Source organism: Callorhinus ursinus, unplaced genomic scaffold, assembly GCF_003265705.2.
Source record: "Callorhinus ursinus isolate GAN/ISIS: 27379988/994484 unplaced genomic scaffold, GSC_fseal_2.0 scaffold45, whole genome shotgun sequence".
In the NCBI taxonomy this organism is placed as follows: Eukaryota; Metazoa; Chordata; class Mammalia; order Carnivora; family Otariidae; genus Callorhinus; species Callorhinus ursinus.
The window spans coordinates 5,616,042-5,623,759 of NW_027397107.1; the positions used below are offsets into that span (position 1 = coordinate 5,616,042).

At 46.5% G+C, this 7,718-nt stretch overlaps 1 pseudogene; it reads right to left on the bottom strand.

Moving 5' to 3' along the window:
• Positions 1-6,052: 6,052 nt before the first annotated feature.
• LOC112839972 (dnaJ homolog subfamily A member 1 pseudogene) lies at positions 6,053-7,508 on the bottom strand (annotated as a pseudogene).
• Between the last annotated feature and the right edge of the window lie 210 nt (positions 7,509-7,718).

The following is a 7,718-nucleotide window of genomic DNA, read 5'->3' on the forward strand; positions in this document are numbered from 1 at the left end:
TTACAAATAAAGCTAATACGAGCATTCATGTAAAGGTTTTGTATGAACGTAAGTTTCATTTCTTTGGGATATATGCCCCAAGGCAGCCATTCATTGTCTTGTGGTAAGAGCATGTTTAGTGTTATAAGAAATCACCACGTTATTTTCCAGAGTGACTGTACCATTTTACATTCCCATCGGGAACACAGAAAAGATTCAGTTTCTCTACATCCTTGCCAGCATTTGGTGTTATCGCTGTTTTAGTTTTCAGCCACTCTAATAGGTGTTACAGTGACAGCTCATTGTGGTTTTAATTTGCATTTCCCTGATGGCTAATGATGTTGAACATCTTCTCTCTCTCTCTTTTTTTAAGATTGATTTATTTATTTGAGAGAGAGAGAGAGGGAGCTCACGCACACAGAGGGAGAGGGAGAGGAGAAGCAGATTTCCCACTGAGCAGGGAGCCGATGTGGGGTCCTGGGATCATGACCAGAGCCAAAGGCAAATGCTTAACAGACTGAGCCGCCCAGGCGCCTCTGAACATCTTTTCATGTGCTTATTTGTACAACAACTGTATCTCTTTTTTTAATAGGTTTTATTTTTTTTGAAAAGATTTTATTTATTTATTTGAGAGAGAGAGAGTGCGCGCACAAGCAGGAGGAAGGGCAGAGGGAGAGGGAGAAGGAGGCTCCCCGCTGAGCAGGGAACCCAACTTGGGGCTCCAGGGGCTCGATACCAGGACCCTGGGATCGGGAACTGAGCTGAAGACAGATGCTTACCTGACTGAGTCACCCAGGCACCCCAGCACCCGTATCTTTTCTTTGGTGAAATGTTTGTTCATGTCTTTGGCCCATTTCTTGGATTGTTTTGTATATTTAATTTACATAAATGACATCTTGTGATGTACCTCATTCAGTTCCTTTGTTTTAAGATTTTATTTATTTATTTGTCAGAGAGAGAGAGAGAGAGAGAGAGAGAGAGAGACAGGGAGCGCACAAGCAGGGGGAGCGGCAGGCAGAGGGAGAAGCAGGCTTCCCGCTGAGTAGGGAGCCCGATGCGGGTCTGGATCCCAGGACTCTGAGATCATGACCTGAGTGGAAGGCAGATGCTTAAGGGACTGAGCCACCCAGGCGTCCCTCATTCAGTTTCTTAGTGTTTTATTTCTCAGACCCATCCATGCTGTTCTGGGTACATCTAATCTACTGCTCCTAGCTGCTGCAGAGTGCGCCCCCAGGGTGTGCATCCACATTTTATCTATCTACTTCCTCAGGAATAGACACCCAAATTGTCTTCAACTCCCCACCCTGGTAAATAAGTCTACAGTGGATGTCTTCTTTCCTCTCTACCTTGTAAGAGTTTTCTTTGAGATTATTCACAGGGTACGACTTGCTCTGGAGTCATAGGCCACCTTCTCTGCAAGCCCACCAGCCGTGGACCCCTGTACCCTCCCAATTCCTGGCATTATCCAGCTGTTTCATTTTAACAATCTAAATGATATAAAGTTATAACATTGGTTTATCTATCTGTCTATTAAGTGGGCTCCACACTGGGGTGTGGAGCCCAACGTGGGGTTTGAACTCATGACCCTGAGATCAAGACCTGAGCCAAAATCAAGAGTCGGATGCTTAACCGACTGAGCCACCCAGGTGCCCCTATAATGTTGTTTTTCGATCAACTTTACTTGGGCGCCTGGGTGGCTCAGTCGGTTAAGCATCGGCCCTCGGCTCAGGTCGTGATCTTGGGTTCCTGGGACTTAGGGTGCTGGGACTGAGCCCTGAGTACTTCTCCCTCTCCCTCTTTCCCCTGCCCCCGCTCATGCTCTCTCTCATTTGCATGGTCTCTCGCTCTCAAATACATAAAATCTTTTAAAAAATTAAAAAGAAATAAACCTTACCAAGGCACAATTTGCATTCAGTAATATTAACACATTTGACACATATGTACTTGTAAACACAATCCAAATAAAAATGTGAAACATTTTCATCACCCCAAAAAATGTTCCCTGTGCCCCTTGCTCTCAGTATCCCCTCCCTGCTTCCTACAGCCACCAATCTGATTTCTATCACTACAGATTACTTCTGCCTCTTCTAGAACTCCATATAAACACAACTATACAGTATGTAGCCTTTTGTGTCTGGTTGCTTCCACACAACAAAATATTTCTGAGAGTTGTGTCAACAATTCATTCTTTTTTATAATTAAATAATATTTATTATACGAACACCAGTTTGTCTCACCTATTGATGAACATCTGGGTTGCTTCCAGTTTGGGAAGTTTGGAGGTCCTATGACTAAACCTGCTAACAACTGTGTTAATGTGTATTCCTCGGATTTCTAATACATCTTAACGTCTCCTATGTTTATTAGCTTTTAAATTTCCCCTTGTGTAAATCACCTATTCACATCTTTGCCCATTTTTCCCCATTTCAGTCCCATCTTTTTCTTATTGACTTGCAGAAGTTCTTAGCATACTCTGAATTTAGATATTAGTCCCTTGTCAGCTTTAAAGATTTTATCATTAAGTAATCTCTACGCTGAAGGTTCAGGCTCGAACCCACACCCCTAGATCAGAGTTGCATGCTCCACTGACTGAGCCAGCCAGGCACCCCTCTTATCAGCTTTAGATATCACAAATATATTCTCCCAATCTCGTCATCTGTTAACCTTGTCAATGTAGCCATCCTTGGGCAGAAATCTTTAATTCTCATTAATCAAATTGATGGATCTTTTTGCATTATAATATGTGGTTTTTTTAAAAAGATTTTATTTATTTATTTGAGATAGAGGGAGCACAGAGGCAGAGGGAGAGAGAGAAGCAGACTCCCCACTGAGCAGAGAGCAGGATGTGGGGCTCGATCCCAGGACTCTGGGATCATGACCTGAGCCGAAGGCAGATGCTTAACCACCTGAGCCAGCCAGGCACCCCTAGTATGTGTTCTTGAAATTTTGTTTGGGAAGTTCATTCCTGGGGCACCTGGCAGGCTTAGTTGGTTGAGTGTCTGACTCTTGGTTTCGGTTCAGGTTGTGATATCAGGGTCATGGGATCAAGCCCCACATCCAGCTCTGTGCTCAGTGCAATCTGCGGGAGATTATCTCCTTCTCCCTCTCCCTCTGCTCTCTTTCTCTCTCTCAAATAAATAAATAAGTAAAATCTTAAAAAAAAAAAAAGGAAGTTCATTCCTGCCCCAAGGTCACAAAGATATTTTTCAACATTTTACATTATTTTTTTTAAGATTTTATTTATTTATTTGACAGAGAGAGACAGGGAGAGAGGGAACACAAGCAGAGGGAGAGGCAGAGGGAGAAGCAGGCTCCCCGCGGAGCAGGGAGCCCGATGCAGGTCTCCATCCCAGGACCCTGGGATCATGACCTGAGCCGAAGGCAGACGCTTAACGACTGAGCCACCCAGACGCCCAACATTTTACATTATTAACTTCATAGTTTTCTGGTCACATTTAGGAATTAATCCATATGAAATCCACTTTTCCATGTGATGCTAAGTTTTTTTTTTTAGGATTTATTTATTTGTTTGATAAAGAGAAGGAGAGCGTGCGCACGCGCATGCGCACGGGGTCGGGGGGTGGGGCAGAGAGACAGGGAAAGGGAGAGGGTAACTCAAGAAGATTCTGCACGGAGAGGCACAGAGCCCGACACGTGGCTTGATCCCAAAGCCTCGAGATCACGACCTGAGCTGACACTAAGAGTCCAGCACTCAACTGACGGCACCACCCAGGCACCTGGTGATGCTAAGTTTGGGATTCCGTTTTATTTTTCTCCACAAAGTGAACCATTTTCCCCCATACTATATTCCTGTGGGTCTCAGACTTGAGCCTCTCTGAGAATCAGGAGAAGGTTTTGTGAAAGCTGATGGCCAGGCTCCACGCCACTGAGTTAGTAGGTCTGGGGTGGGACCTGAATATCTGCATATCTAATAAGTTCCCAGGTAATCAGCTGATGCCACTGATGCAGGCAGAGAAAGCACACTCCCAGAACAACTGCCTTCAACAATAAACCTTGAACCTCACGGATTTTGTTCCCTAGCTCACTGGTGTCTCCATAATGGGCCCATATTCCTTGGCTACGCTCCATCCTACACTCCTCCCCTTCCTTCCCCGAGGTCTCCCAGGACCTGGGGCTCCAAGCACACCTTTTATGATCACATCCCGATGCCCCTCCTGAACCACACGGTCTTCCAACCTCTGGTAAAAGCCTTAAGGTTGTCCACCCTCCTGGCCACTCCCCGCCGTAGTCAATGGAGACTTTGGCACATGGCTCCCCATCTTTTTTTCCACCTAAAGCCCTGTCATCGTCTTGGGTGACTTCAGCAACCACATGGAAGACGTGTCCTACATCTGGTTTCTCAGGTCTCCAGGGACCTCCCCTACCCCAACCCAACCCCCGCCCCCCTTTTACCATCAATAATGGCTCATCACCAAGATCCCAGACTCAGGCATCTCTCTTCTGGGCCACAATCTCTGTTCCTTCCAACTTTCTGGTTTACCATGTTCCCTCTGACCTTTTTGGGACCTCACCAGCATCTCCACCTTCTCCTCACCCATTAGCCTTTCTTCAGTCCTTCCCGACCCAACTTAGATGCTGTGATTCACCCCTGCAACAACCTTTCCTGAACTCCCCCGCTGACATATTTTCACTGCTGGGCGAAAGCTCTGCATGTGCTCTGGGCTCTACCTTCCCGCTACCTCTTCCTGAGCAGCGGCTGGGAGCTTCACTCAGAGGGGAAGGCTCCACTGCAAATTCAGCTCAGCACTTCCCACAGACCCTCCACACTACCTGCTGGCCTACTGGGTTCTCTGCTCACTTCTCGGTGCCCATTGTCTGCAACAACACCTTTCCCTCCTCTCCCAGCTTCCAAAACCCTCCCTTTACTTCACATGCAAAACACCAGTCAACAGAGGGGGGTCTCCCTTATCTTTTTCCTATTTGCATTGAGAGAGGGAGACCCAGGCCACTTTCACCAACAGGGTGACGGTCTTGGGACAGAGAGCACGTCAAAACCAGTTAATAAAAACGGTAGCTATTTTAACTGTTCAGGCACAATAAAGCAGTGCTTTTTGACATGAATACAATGGCTATAGGTACAGATACACTTGACAATAACATCCCAAGTCTAAATCTGAGGCCCTTCTTGAATGGAAGACCCGGCGGAAGAGCCCTCCGGGGCCCCTGAGAGGCCGCATCTTCTTCCAACCCATCACCTTTCCCCTCCTGGCCTTTTTTCCATCACAGCAGAGAGCCCCCACCCTGGCAGCACCATTGCCATCATTGGGAAGCTGGCTATACCTGCAGACTATCTCTCTCTTTCTCTGTCTCTCTGTCTGTGTCTACCAGTAAGCTTTAGGGCCAACCTAAGGCTTGAACTCAAGACCCTAAGGTCAAGAGTCGCATGCTGTACCAACAGCCAGCCAGGCGCCGCACCTGCAGACCATTTAAATCTGAGTCTTTGGGGGCAGGCCCTGCATCAGTATTGTTTTAAGCTTCCAGGTGACCCCCGCTAACAGCAGGGATGGAGAAGCTGCCCTGTAGGAACTGCCCCTCCTCCCGGCGTCCCCTCCCCGGTACTTTGTGTCGCACACCCTCCCTCTTCCCTGCTTTATTCCCAATAGCTTTTAAACATGCTCAAATCTCTCCCACTTAAAAAATAAATTACACACACAAACACACTGGAAGGTTCTCTTCCAGCTTCCAGCTGTACCCAGATTGGTAACTCCTCATTCAACCCTGAGCACTGCTTGAGTGTGTGTATAGATCACAAGGCGGATTCATGTTAAAATGCAGATTTAGGGGCACCTGGGTGGGTCAGTTGTTAAGCGTCTGCCTTTGGCACAGGTCATGATCCCAGCGTCCTGGGATCCAGTCCCAAGTCAGGCTTCCTGCTCTGCAGGAAGCCTGCTTCTCTCTCTCCAGCTCCCCCTGCTTGTGTTCCCTCTCTCACTGTCTCTCTCTCTGTCAAATAAATAAATAAAATCTTTATAAAAAATGCAGATTTAGATGTTGCAGGTCTAGGGTGCAAGATTCTTCATTATACTCAGTCTTCAAGCAGCAAAGTTTTTTTTTTGAGCTTTTATATTTGAGTTTATTCTTCATTTAAAACACTACTATAGTTGAATATTAAAACAAAAACAATAGCAAGTAGTGAGCTATGATTATAGTCCTTCACTCATTCACTACTGCATATAAAATGCCAGCAGTGTTTTTCACTGGCCCCATTAAGAGGTCTGACACTGAACACCACCCCTGGGATGATGTTCATCATCCTCATAGGATCCCCATTGTAATGGCACCGTCTTTCCTGATTTGGATCAAAGTCCACCAGTTCTACCTGGTCCATTTCATCAGTCTCTTCTAGTTCCTTCCTCTCAGGTAGGAGCTTTTCCAGCAAAGAAAGTTTATCAGGAGAGAGAAAGCCATTCTCAGGAAAGTTTACCTTAAATTCAATGATAAGGCGACCCTTCTCATATGGTCTACGATAAATTGGCATGCCTTCATTTAGCACACACTTGATATCTCCATGCTTGACAATTTGACCTGGGTGAGAGGTGATGACGATGGTTCGGTTGTCAAGAGTAGATATTGGCTTTTGAAAGCCGCACAGTGCTTCAACCAGCTGTATGTCCATACACATGAAGAGGTCTTCTCCTCGCCGGGTAAAAACAGCGTGGTCCTTCTGATCTAAAACAATGATAATATCTCCTGGTTCCAGTCCTGGTTCTTGGTCTCCTTCACCATGGAATGTTATCTTCTGGCCGTCCTTCATGCCTTTGTCAATATGAACTTCTAGAATCTTCTTCTCTCGAACTGTCTTCCTCCCATTGCAGCTTTTACATCTGTCTTTGGGACTGATCCGTTCCCCATGGCCCTGGCACTCCATGCACACAGACTGAATTTGCTGAACCATTCCAGGTCCTATCTGATGAAGTCTTATTTGCATTCCAGTACCTCGGCAATTGGGACAACATCCGACTGCTCCTTTCTTACCACCTCGGCCTTCACATTTATCGCAAATCCCATTCTTTTGCAGAGCTAGTTTTCGTGTTACCCCATTATATAAATCTTCTAAGGTGACTGAGAGCTGATGCACAACATTTTTACCTCTCCTTTCTCTCTGCATCCTTCCTCCTCCTCCAAAAAACATATCAAAGATGTCCATGGGGTAGCCAAAACCACCACCAGCTCCACCTTCTTTAATTGCCTGTTCTCCTCCTTTGTCATATAATTCCCTTTTCTTTGCATCAGAGAGTACTTCGCAAGCTTGAGAAATCTGTTTAAACTTCTCTCTTTCATTTGGATTCTTATCAGGGTGGTACTTCAAGGCCAGTTTCCTGTAGGCCTTTTTCAATTCCTCTTGGGTGGCATTGGGTTTGACCCCCAAAACATCATAGTAAGTGGTTTCTTTCACCATTTTCTACAGCCGGTGAGAGGGCCGAGGACGGTGTGGGGGAGCGGGAAGGGGCGCGTTGCTGGGCGCAGCTCGGGCAGCCGCCGCTGCTCCGCGTCTCACCGAGCGTTCTGGAAAGTTCCCTTCAAGCAGCAAAGTTTTAAACCCCTGCTCAAACCTCTCCTCTGGAAAAACTCCCAGACCTTCTGAAATTACACACACACACACACACACACACACACACACACACACTGGCCAGGCACACTCAGCACTGCTCCCAGACCTTCTGAAATTACACACACACACACACACACACACACACACACACACACACACACACACA